The sequence below is a fragment of the Triturus cristatus genome, chromosome 7, assembly GCF_964204655.1.
Source record: "Triturus cristatus chromosome 7, aTriCri1.1, whole genome shotgun sequence".
NCBI classification, from domain to species: Eukaryota; Metazoa; Chordata; class Amphibia; order Caudata; family Salamandridae; genus Triturus; species Triturus cristatus.
In genome coordinates, this window is record NC_140590.1 from 278,801,028 (window position 1) to 278,813,095 (window position 12,068).

At 52.2% G+C, this 12,068-nt stretch overlaps 1 protein-coding gene across 9 annotated transcripts in view; it reads right to left on the reverse strand.

Annotated features, from left to right (window-relative positions):
• PPFIA3 (PPFI scaffold protein A3) overlaps positions 1–12,068 on the reverse strand; it is a 966,668-nt gene that overhangs the window by 380,428 nt on the left and 574,172 nt on the right. The window lies entirely within an intron of this gene.

Below are 12,068 nucleotides of genomic sequence, written 5' to 3' on the forward strand. Positions count from 1 at the left end.
GAACTTGACTATGAAAAGGGTAGGCCAAAGTAGGTCCTGCTGACTAGTGCAAGGGAGCATGAAAAGTAAGAACTGCCCAAAGGAGAATGCTTGAGTACTGTTTACCCCTCCAAATTACCCCCCCCCCCCATCACTCTACGTGTTGCTGACTGATGCCCTCTACAGCTATTTCACTGCTCTCCCAGCCAGCCTCATTTTTTTTTTTTTAGCCCCACCTTCCCCCACTCCTTAGTTGTACCTTCGCTATAACCTACTGCTCCTGCCACTCAACAGCACTTTCTCATTTACCCCATCCATTCCTCCATTTCTCGCCCATCCCTCCACATCGTGAACGGACCTTCATTTTTTTAAGCAGGGCTAAGCAGCTGCAATTGTCTACTGGGTTGCTTCTTTCTTAAATGGCACTTTACATTCTTAGGTAGAAGCCTACCAGACAATACAGCGGTCTACTAACGACATGCTGGGGACATTTTGAAAGCTTCCTTGGGAAATACGCCCATTGCTCATCATTGGTTTTGTGGTTCGTAACTCCCAATTGCTTGCTTTCTAGTTGCTGGCTCTATTATTAATAGGCTGTCCAGCTTGAGTTTGTTCCTTCCCTTGCCCAAGCCTTTTTTACTGTATTCTTCCACCAGTACTGGATTTCTGTAAACAGGTTTTTAAATCTTGTTCTTATCTCGTCACATGGGCTGTGCATTCAAAGACAGTCTTATGTCAGGCTGGGTCTTCCAGCAAGCTTGGTGTTTACTTTTCTTCCTCTGACTTCAAAGTTAGAGGATTTATGTGACAATCATACTGGCTACTAGGGGAGTGCTTGAGGAAAACTGTACCATGCTTTTTTTCAAGCACGCAACAAAATTTAAATGTCTGTATATGAAATGTGCCGATATTTGACAATAAATCAGAAAAGCATAAATGATGCACATTTTGTGGTAATTCAAAAGTGTGGTGGAAACAAATATGTTAATACAATCAAAACAAATCAATACACTAGGTGATGACATTTCCACACGTTATCGTTTGTATGCTGTATACTTTTATTAGTGAAAACTGTATGTCTATGCACATGTAATGGTCATTTCAACTGAAGATGTGTTGTCTGTAATGGCAGTGTGCTACCACATCATGCATATTCACTCCAATATTCGCCATTTCACTGTACGCCTCTCTACTCTACATCATTCTGCTCTATGCCAAAGCACTCTACCCCACACTAATCTACTATGCACCACTGCACTCTGCACCACTCCACTCATCACCACTGTACTCTACAACATTGCACTGTATGCCAATCCACTCAATTCTAATCTACTCTGCACTCTACACCATTGTACTCTACCATGCATGACTCCACTCTACTCTGAAACAATCTCCTCTACGCCATTGGACTCTGCAGCACTCCACTTTATGGCACTTTACTCAAAACAATGCACTCTATGCCACTGCTCTTTACAGCAGTCTACTCTGCACCACTGCACTCTACCCTACTATAGTCTACTCTGCAACACTTTACGCCACTGCACTCTACGCCACTCTATTCTACACCACTGTACTGTACGCCACTACTCTGTACCACGCTGTGCCACTGCATTCCACACCAATGCACTTTACGACACTCTACTATACACTACTGCACTCTACGGAGGTCTACTCAGCAACACTGCACTCTGCTACTGAGCTATATGTCACTGCACCCTATTCTGTGCCCCTCTACTCTGCGCCACTGTACTCTAAACCACTATACTCTATGCAAATGTACTAAACAGCACTTTACTCAAAACCAAAAGTCTATGCCACTGCACTCTACGCCAACTAATCTGCACCACTGCACTCTACACGACTATACTGTACTCTGCACCACTCTACTCTGCGCCACTGTACTCTACAACACTATTCTGCAAGACTGCACTCTCCGCCCCTGAACTCAACGCCACTCTACTCTGCATCACTGCACACGCCACTCTACACCATTGAGTTCTACGTCACTGCACTCTACACCACTCTATTCTACTACACACGCCACTGTACTCTGCACCACTCAACTGTATGCCACTACACTCTATGCCACTACACTCTAACCTATTCAGCATCCATGCACTATTCAGCACACTACTCTACACTTCTGCAATCTATCGTGCACCACTTCACTCTTCCCTGAACCACTCCACTTCAGTCTACTCTGAAACAATCTACTCTACACCACTGCACTCTAGGCCAATGCACTCTAGGCCAATGTACTCTGCCACACTGTACTTTACAGCAATTCATTCTAGGCCACTCTAGTCCACTCTGCGACACTACACTCTACAATACTCCACTCGATGATGTTCTACTCCATTAAACTGTACTCCATGGGGGTGTGGCCAAGATGGAGTGAACGTGTCTTGCTCGAAATCCGTTCCAACCGGGCACGCAGCACTATTATTGCACCCACTGCACTTCGATTCCTTGCAGGTAGCAGGAGACCATCGCAGCGATCCCGGCGCTGCACTAGGAGCGATCCGCAAATCCACCAGAGAGAGGAGAGACGCTCCACGACTTTCCCCGGGGTCCCACTGCCAGAAGCGGCGAGGAGCAGCGGACGCCCTGAGGCTCGGCCGGACTCTTGCACGGCCCACCGCTGTTTGTACGCGGAGTGTGCCTGGAGCGAGGAGCCCCCACTGAGTTCCCAGTGCCACTGCGGAGAAGTGCCCCCCGGTCCGCCAACACAAGGCCTCGGGTGGTTTGAGGCCTGTTGCAGCACAGTGGATGGGACGCCTAACGACTCAGCCGGACTCCCGCTCGGCCCTCCATTATCTGCGGGGCCGGGTCCCTCAGCGTGTACTCGCATTTTGCATACCCTGGCACCCAATGGGGGAGATACACGATCTTTATACCACCGGACCTGGCTGCGGCAGTGAGGGCCTGGCACTGACGCGGCCTACCGGACGTGCTGAGAGAGCAGTGGGGCCCTGATTGATAGAGATATGGGCGACTCCAGGGCTGGTTTGGGCCTCGCACCCGAAGATTAACACTAAGAAGGGCACAAACTGGGCGGTCGCGCTGCTCCCAGCTGAGAGCAATCTAGCCTCAGATGACAGCCTTAAGTGGCCCGCAAAGATGAGTGCTGTTTGCTGTCCCCATGGGGCCTGCGGGGGGAGACATTTAGACAGAGCTTTAGGAACAGCGTGGAAGGGGGCTGCAGTTCTGGGGCACACCCCACATAGCAGTGCTCCAATGATTGCATACGCAGGCTCAGAAGGCCCAGTTTGAGGGGGCGAGCACACCCACATCAGCGCCCTCAGGCAACAGCTGGGACATTTGGCAAGGCCTCCTGATACGATTGTGCGCTTTGGGCCGCGCCGGATCTGCGGTGAAGAGGGGCGGACTACAAAGTGCAGAGACACCCTACAGGGTCAGTGCACTCCAGCTTTGGGCTGTAGATTTCCATCGGCGATACTACAGGGCCCTTTGAATGGTTTCTGCATGGGACTCCGGGGCCCTGTCTCGCATTAGCGCAGATTGGAGCGAGACCTGCAGAGCGACCGCAGTGAGTGATTCCCCCTGCGGTGTGAGGCGACAGGGGGACATCATCTTCCTGCCTTGGGGCCACTCGAGGGTCAGCTGGGGCCCTTTGCACCTTAAAACCTTGACGCAGTTACTTAGCACAAGTGGGGTGTCTCCGGGACTCAATCATGGCGACGGCCAAAAGTAAAAAGTACCGCTCTGTGCATGACCTCCTTATGAAGTCAGCCGGGGACTCACAGAACATCGGCCCAGCTGCTGGAGGAGAGGTGCTGAGGCGGCGGTCACGCGGGTTTTCTTGGAGTCCCTGTTTGCCTCCCAACGTGAAGACATCCTGGCAATCAAAACAGATCTGCAGGCAGACCTCTGGGATGTTAGAAGGGACATGGATGGAGTGGGAGAAAGAGTAGCTGCTCTGGAGGACGCAATGACAGTCAGGGATCTAGAAATCGTCGCTCTCCAGCAAGAAATTCTACTTTTGCCCGACCAGCAACTCGATCTCCAAGCGCACTTGGAAGACTTGGAGAACAGGTCCCAAAGGAATAATGTTGTGTTTGCGCGGTCCCTACTGGAGCAGAAGGTGAGGATCTGGAGGGGTATGTCCAGGCGCTATTTTGTGCAGGCCTGAACGCATCAGAGGCGTCCACGGTCCGAATCGACCGGTGCCACCGGGTGGGACCCCGACAACCTATTGCCCCCTGCGGACGTTCTTGTGTGTGTACACGACTTCAAGGTGAAAGAGGAGATTTTTAAGGTGGCTCACACCTGCCAACCCTTACATTTCCTAGAGCACACACCACAGCTTTTTCAAGACTTGGCAGCTAGCACCCTTCAAAAGAGGAGAGACTTCCGCCCAGTGACCAACCACCTCAGATCGGCAGGAATAACCTAATCTTGAGGCCACCTGTTCCGCCTCATTTTTCGACATGAAGGGAAACTTCACCAACTTCACTCACTGATCGAGGCTTGTAGGTTGCTGAACTTAGATCTTGAGAATCTGACCTCCCAGCCAGCTGCCTCTGGGTCGGGCACCCATGCTTCCCAGGCGCGGCCCTTGGGCTGGACTGAGAATGGATCGCCTTTGCCCTGACTCCGCCATGATGGTGAAAGAACGCTCTGCGGTGCTCCGGACTCTCGCTGGAACAGAAGGGGAATCTCTGGACTCTAACGATTGAGGTAGTGTTTGGTTGGATACGCGTTTCTCATGTCTGGGCATGGAGGGAACGGGGGAGCTTCTCACTGCTGATTGGAACAGTCCCTCGCTCTCCAGGCAGCCCCCATTATTACAGGCCCCCTTTCGGGATGGACTTTATGTGCTATTCTACACAGTTTGCTTATTGTTTCTTGTTTTGTTTATATTGTTCTTGGGCAGGGTGGGTCCGCTCTCCGGTGAGCTTTCCAACAAAGGTCCTTAAGAGTTGGTCTGTCATGGCACTTCTTATCGTTTCACATCTCCCACGGTCTGTCCTGTCATTGTGGTACTATAGCCTACTATACATTGAACCGCTGCCTTCTCAGGATAGATAAAGATTAAGATAGTTAGCTTTAATGCCCGCGGCCTTAACGATCCCACTAAGCGAAAGGCGATAGTTTCCCTACTCGAGCATTCAGAAGGGGATATATGTTCACTTCAAGAAATCCACTTGCTTTCCAAGGACACTCAAAGGATGCAATCCAGGGGGTTTCCGTTTTAGGTCTTGTCTTCTCAGAAGAGTAAGAGAGGTGGGGGCCATTTCGTTCTCCAGGCACTTTAGCGGCTCTATATTAGGTTCCGTGGCAGAGTTCAAGGGGCATCTATTAGCCTTGAGATTGCGAACTGGCACTACTAACTACACGGTAGCATCAATCTACTCTCCAAATGAGCATCAGGAAAAGTTCTTGATTGAGGCTATGGCTGAGGTTCTCCACACACCCAACTCCATGGTAGTGGTGGGTGGGGATTTAAACCTAGTGATGGATCTAGGGTTAGATCTTTCTAGCTCGAGGACAGAGGTGCTGTCTGTACCAGGTAGGGAATTGCTGGAGGAATGTGGGATCAAGAACGCTTGGCGTGGCCACACCCAAACGAAAGGGACTATACGCATTACTCGGCTGCCCATGGGTCTTACGCTCGCTTGGATTCTTTCCTTGTCACTCACGCCGCTTGGGAAAGCTCCCATGCCTCATTCATCGAAGCTCGTTCTCTCTCAGACCACGCACATATCACCCAGACCCTATGCTTGCCCTCCTCGGCTCCTTTTTTGCACTGGCGTTTGAGAGACTCCCTGTTGTCGTCCCCATCGGTGGTGGATGACTTAAGACGCACACTAAAGGACTACATTGCACTTAATGATGATGGTTCCACAGCATTGGCTTCAGATTCAGGAGGCTTTAAACTGGTTTCCAGTGGGGTTTAATCGCTAAAGCTGCACACGACAATATGACCTGAAAAGCCAAAACAGAGGAGCTAGAGTCAAAAGTTAGGGAACTTGAGGCAATTCACAAACGCACTTGAGCCCCCCATGTATGGCGTCAACTAGAAAATGAGCGGCTCAATTGGCGACGCCTTGACTTAGATAGGGCTGAGCACGCGGTGCTTCGCCTGAAGCATAAGTATTTTGTGGGTACGAACAAGGGGGGTCGTATGCTTGCACACTGCCTACGCAGTAAGCGACACGCACAGGCAGTTAAATCAGTGCGTGGCGTCCAGGGGAATGAGATCACCGACGACTTGGACATTGCTGCAGCTTTCCGGGCTTTTTATTCGGATCTCTACTCTGCTGGGCCCCTTTCACTCGTGGACCCCTTGACTATGTTAACAGGGCTGTAATTACCCCCCTGCGGTCCAGCGAGGCTGAGGGTTTGGAAGCACCTATACGAATCGAACGATGGCACCAGGCACCAGGCCCAGGCCCAGGCAGATTCAGCGTCCTTTTTTATAAGACCTTCTGCGCTGAGTTAGCCCCCCTACTCACCCGGCTGTTCAATTTGTTCGCGGATACTGGCACCCTCACGGCCTTGATGCTGCAAGCCTCGATTACGGTCATACCCACGTCTGGGAAGGACCCACTGTGTAGTAGCTCGTACCATCCGATTTCATTATTAAAGGTCGATGCCAAGCTTTTTTCTAGTATTCTGGCCTACAGATTGAATCCTCTGATGCTTGGCTTGGTGGACCCAGACCAGGCAGGTTTCATCCCGGGCCGACAATGCAGGGAAAATACAAAGCGGATTTGCCATCCAATTGATAATGTGCAGCGCTCCAGGGAGGAGCCGCTGCTTGAGGGGGGGTCGATGCTGAAAAGGCATTTGACCGGGTACACTGGCCGTACATGTTTGCCACCCTGGAACGCTTTGGCTTGGGAGTACGGTTTCGCAGATGGATAGTGAGCATATACAGCACACCAAGTGCTGCAGTCAAGGTGAATGGGGTACGCTCGGATGGTTTTGCCCCCTCTCCCCCTTGCTTTTCGCTCTTTACATGGAGCCCTTGGCCCAAAGACTCCAGGACAATTCCAACGCGCAGGGCATTTCATTCGGTGCTGATCGCCATCTGATCAGCCTCTATGCCAACAACGTTATTTTCTCTTTAGCTCATCCCTTGACTACTCTGCTGGCCATTATCGAGGATCTGAGGTTCTTCGGTTGGGTCTTTGGATTTAAATTGAATCTGCAGAATTCGCAAATACTAAACCTGACCACTGCTCAGTCAATGGTGGACATCTTACTTTCACAGTTTGACTTCGACTGGGTTACGGATGGTGTAGTTTACCTGGGGCTAGTCCTTCACAAGAGCCTTTGTAAAACATGAGAGGTTAAGTATTCCGCCTTACTCTTGCGCAACCGTAATGATCTAACCCACTGGCAACGCCTGCCCCTGTCGTGGCTCGGTAGGCTTGCCGCTGTTAAAATTAGTGTCCTACCACGAGCACTCTATATTTTTGTTGGACTTGGCCCTTCTGGCAGGTTCACCCCTGAACTTTTTGCTTTTACTGGTGACCTGGTGGTAACTGATTTTTGGTTTCTGCGCACTTTCCCTGTGTCCCAGAGTAAAGTGCATGCGCACTCTGAGTGCATGTGGTGAGATAGGCCTGCCCTCCCATAGGAATGCATGGGGAATGTATGTGTCCCTGGTAGTTCCTGATGCGTGGGGTGTGCAGGCTCGAGTTTGGTATGTGCGGACTGGTGGGATCGAATGCTTCGCAATGATGTATAATGCGTGATTATGTCATGTGCGGAAGTGCCACTTCTGGATGCTGGCATAAATGTGTAGAGAATGCCTGTCGCCTGATTGGCTGGCTGAGGTCATGTGACGGGCTAGGGAATCCCCAGAGTCAGGAGGAGTCACCCAGTGGTGAATAGGGAGATCAGCAGCTAGATGGGTGGGAGGAGTACACCTGGGTCCTGAATAGGGCTGGGCTTTCCCCACACAATGCTGGCTCCGCCCCCTGTGGTGCGACTGATGACCCTGGCCTGCTCTCTGAATAGGGAGAGGGGCTGAGCAAAACAAAGTGCTCAGGAACCAGTTGTAGCTGGTTCGCCCCTTCCCTGCACCTTGAGACAAAGGTGTTCTGTGTATAAGAAGGGGCTGTGACCCCATGAAAAATGTTCTCTTCCAGGATCCTGCCTGAGGGGGGCTGCTGCTGCTTGACCAGAGGACCGCCACTTGGACTACCTCCCTGCCTGGAGGCCCAGTGAGCTGGCTCTGGGTCCAGCCTTGCCCCCCCACCCCTGCCTTTCTGTATGCAGGGGAGAACTTTACTGGACTCTGTTTGTATCCTCCTTAAAGCGCTGGGAGCGCTTTATTTTGCCCCTAAAGCGCTTTTCTTTCACTTATAGCGCTAGGAGCGCTTTATTTGTGGCCAGCAGCGCGGAGCTGCAATTATTAGCGAGGGAACCCCAACGTAGGGATTCCCTGCTACTTTGCCGTGTTGGCGGGTGCCCATCCCGCTTATTTGTGGTATTTCACGGCGGGTGCCCACCCCGCCATATATCCCTGGTTACGAGGGAGCCTACCCCTCTTATTGCCGAGATTTGGAACTCCTCGCCCTCCGGCACCCGACCAGGAAGTCAGGCAGGCCGAGGGCGGCCCTCCGGGACAACAGGGACCGGAAGTAGGAAGGCGGGAGCCTACCCCGCCTCCCACCTGAGACTCGCGGCTGGATTCGAAGCCCCGGAGCAGGCAGGAGCCTACCCTGCGCCCCGGGGCCCTCCGGAGAAGCACCGAGACCGCAGGAGTCCTGGCCACATCCGGTGAGGGGGGCTCCGGGGTTCCTGTTGGTGAAGTGCCCGGGAGAAGGACCGAGCAGAGACACCGCGGGAAGTCCCAGGTAAGCGGGACTCCGGGTGATTGGAATCTCTGCCCCTCTCCCCCACAGCGGCGCCGCAGTTGCGGGCCGCTCTGACGGGGCACATCCACGAGAGCGCTCCCTTCGCCCCCAGGAGAGGCCTCAGTCTAGAGGCGCTCCCACATAGAGGGGCAGTTGTTTTGAGGACAAGAGCGGCCCCGGAAGGCAGTGGGCCGCTCCAACGTTGGCTCACCCACATTCTTGATCCAGAGCCCAAGGAGGCTCCAACGAGGGGGGACTAATGGTTCACAGAGCCCCGGGAGGCTCTAACGCGGTGCACAGGTGTTTAGAGCCTGAGGGAGGCTCCCACACGGCGCATAATTTCTCGAGTCCCTGAGCAGACTCCAACGTTGGGGGCAACATTGTTCAGAGTCCAGAGGGACTCCAACGACGCCGCAATATTTGTCAGAGCCACGGAGGCTCTAGGGGGCATTTCTTGTTGTTTAGAGCCCAGAGGGGCTCAGGGGACAGTCAGTTGGACAGAGCCTGCAAGGCTCCAGCGTTGGCCCCATCATTGTCCTACAGCTGCCCAGCACTTCGTGGGCAGCTGCTCAGTGTAGGCCCCTAACTCTGCTGGACACAGGGCGTCCTAGCCCCGACAAGGCCAGTTGGCATAGGGACTGCCAGTAGTGGTGGTTAATGTGAGTTTTGCGCTGTTGTTCCTAACCTGCAGCTCTGAATGTGTTTTTATGCGTCATGTGCCTTGTGTTTACACCTCTGAATGTGATGCATCATGTGTAATGTGCGTTTACCCCTACAGGTATTGTGATACTCAGGTGGTTGTTTTCTCCTAGTACAGGTGGTGCTAGTGAGGTCCTGGTTCCCTGCGCGATATTTTCCTAAGGTGGTTAAGGTTGCGTAGGTGGTACTTACCTGTTACCAGTAGTTACTGGTCGTGTGCTACATATGTTATTTAGGGCTACAGTGATTGTATGTGCTATGTTCTAAAGCATTATTCCTATGTTCTAAGTGCTAATTTCTACAAAGTGCTAGTTCCTGACAGTGGTCCATGTGGCCCTGTCCCCTGTACATATAATCCCTTGTAAACTCTGCCCGTGCCTGTTGGCACATTGTAAAGTGTGTGTTTTTATCTAATGTGTTTTGGTAACACGAAGGCTATTTTTATATAATACCTTGTGTGGAGTTTCTTTTGTGGTGGGCCTTGGGTGTTGTTGCTGGGTGCGCGCGCAAACGCTTTACACATCGCCTCCGGGATAAGCCTGACTGCTCGTGCCAAGCTACCAAGGGGGTGAGCAGGGGTTATCTTTGGCGTGCAACTCCCCAGCCCTGCCTAGAGTGGTGGTTTCTGCCTGACTTTGGCGCAAGCCCTAGCCAACCAGAAATCCCATTTCTAACAATTTTCCAAACCCTTCCCTTGCTGCCAACTCCGGGCATGCTCCCTAGAATTCAAAAAGAGATAGAGCGCTTCATTTGGGGCCCGGTTTCTCCTAGGTTACAGAAGACCCTGCTGCAGCGCCCTAAAAGAGAAGGGCGTCCTCGCATTGACGAATATTACCCGATACTTTCAGGCCTCTCTACTACGCACCCTGGTGGAATGGAACCGACCAATGACGGAGAAACATTGAGTATTTATGGATCCGACTGTTGCTGGGTGCCAGATACTCTCCCCTGAGGCGGAAGCCGGGGGCTCTATTCTATCCCTGTTGCATTTCTGGCGAGTCTTTTTTAACGATTGTACATATTTTAAACTGGTGTTTTTTAATTGTACATTTACGCGCTCAGTGACAACAAGCTTTGTTTAGCACTGAGGCGCGTTTCACTCACCTTTTCCTCTCGCCGTGGCCGATCAGGGGCTGACGACGCGGGGCATAGGCGCCATCTTGGAGGGAGAAAGGGTTGGCGGTCCAGTGGCAGGACGCCTCCCACCCTCCCGGATACTTAAGTTGCGAGTGTCCACCGCTCTGTGTACTAGATACTCTCCCCTGAGGCGGAAGCCGGGGGCTCTATTCTATCCCTGTTGCATTTCTGGCGAGTCTTTTTTAACGATTGTACATATTTTAAACTGGTGTTTTTTAATTGTACATTTACGCGCTCAGTGACAACAAGCTTTGTTTAGCACTGAGGCGCGTTTCACTCACCTTTTCCTCTCGCCGTGGCCGATCAGGGGCTGACGACGCGGGGCATAGGCGCCATCTTGGAGGGAGAAAGGGTTGGCGGTCCAGTGGCAGGACGCCTCCCACCCTCCCGGATACTTAAGTTGCGAGTGTCCACCGCTCTGTGTACTAGATACTCTCCCCTGAGGCGGAAGCCGGGGGCTCTATTCTATCCCTGTTGCATTTCTGGCGAGTCTTTTTTAACGATTGTACATATTTTAAACTGGTGTTTTTTAATTGTACATTTACGCGCTCAGTGACAACAAGCTTTGTTTAGCACTGAGGCGCGTTTCACTCACCTTTTCCTCTCGCCGTGGCCGATCAGGGGCTGACGACGCGGGGCATAGGCGCCATCTTGGAGGGAGAAAGGGTTGGCGGTCCAGTGGCAGGACGCCTCCCACCCTCCTCAACACAGTATAAAAATATGGGGTCTTTCCGTCCGCGCAGCGGGCGGGCGCAGCGGGCGCGCCGGCGGCGCGCCGAAGGCGCGCCAAAGGCAAGCCCGTCTGCGCCCGTCCGCGCCGGACCCGGGCCTAGGGCCATTCCCCCTGGCCGGACTGCCCCCGCATGCATCACATCATACCCGCGTTCCGCATTGATAGACCTCTGCCCACAAACATCGGAAAAGTGCACACGGCATAGTCTTGACTCCATATCTTCTAAAACAGTACTGAACTGTACACATTGTTTAACGTCCATCCCTCTACCAGATAAACCGGTAGGGGTTGATATTTTTAAGCATATGAAACTAATGTCTACTATTGCCCTTATCAATGTGCGCTCTCTAGCCAAGCATAGGCAAGAAATAGCAGATGTCCTCACTGACAGGAACATAGATATAATGTTCCTGACGGAGACGTGGCTGGATAAAGCCTCCGACCCAGACCTCGTGATAGCCGTTCCTCAAGGTTTTAAATGTCACAGACTAGATAGAATTGGTAAAAGAGGTGGGGGAATTGCTATAATTGCCCGTGACTCCTTCAAAATCCGTACTACTCCAATTCCTTCCGTGACATGCGAGGCACTTCAATTCGACATCTATTTATCTCCCTCGTATAACTTCAAAGGTGTACTGCTATATAGAAGACCTGAAGCCCGGTCGGATTTCCTTACAGAAATCCTC